Here is an 882-nt window from a genome sequence, read left to right on the forward strand (position 1 = left end):
TATATATATATATATATATGTATGTATGTATGCATGTATAGTCTGCTTCAAGGGAATTCCGTCTGACCCATGCAAGTGTAGAAATGTGGACGTTAAACGAGGAAGATGGTATGTATGTTTGCATGCAATATCTTATATTCATAATGCATAAAATCAATACAATGAAAAAAAGGACTCGGTACATATAACGAGTCACAAATTAATAGTAAAAATGGTTGACAGTTACATCGAAGTTTCGCCAGCGGTGACTTGTTTATACTTTCAGTCTCAATTAGTCACTATTAGCGAAAGTTTGATCTGTCAACATCCATATATACATACATATACACACACAAATTTGTGTATATATGTATGTACACATGCATATATATATATATATATACATATATATATATATATATATGCACGTATATATTTGTATATACATTTATATATATATACACACTCACTTATTTATGCACATAGATATGTATATATATATGCATACACTGATATGCATACACACACATTGTACATATACAAACACATACAAACATGAAACTGTTTTAAAACATGAGAATATTTTGACAAAATGTCATTACTACTACTACTACTACTACTACTACTACTACTACTACTACTTCTACAAAAATGCTAAGCTGCACTTTCTTTTTCAGGTTTAGATATTCACCACAGTTCTAGTAATATTCCTACTTGAATTCAAATTAGACGTCATAGGAAACGCGCTGGACATTATTATAATGTGCCGCCATATTGGATGTTTATGTTTCTATTTGTTTTAGAGCTGGTCTTCATTTAATTAATGGATTTTGCGTAGGAAGGGAATGTATTGTTTCTCCGAGCATCACTTACTGTAGGAAAAACAATGTGTACACAAAGAAC

Source organism: Octopus bimaculoides, chromosome 4 (assembly GCF_001194135.2).
Source record: "Octopus bimaculoides isolate UCB-OBI-ISO-001 chromosome 4, ASM119413v2, whole genome shotgun sequence".
Lineage (NCBI taxonomy): Eukaryota > Metazoa > Mollusca > Cephalopoda > Octopoda > Octopodidae > Octopus > Octopus bimaculoides.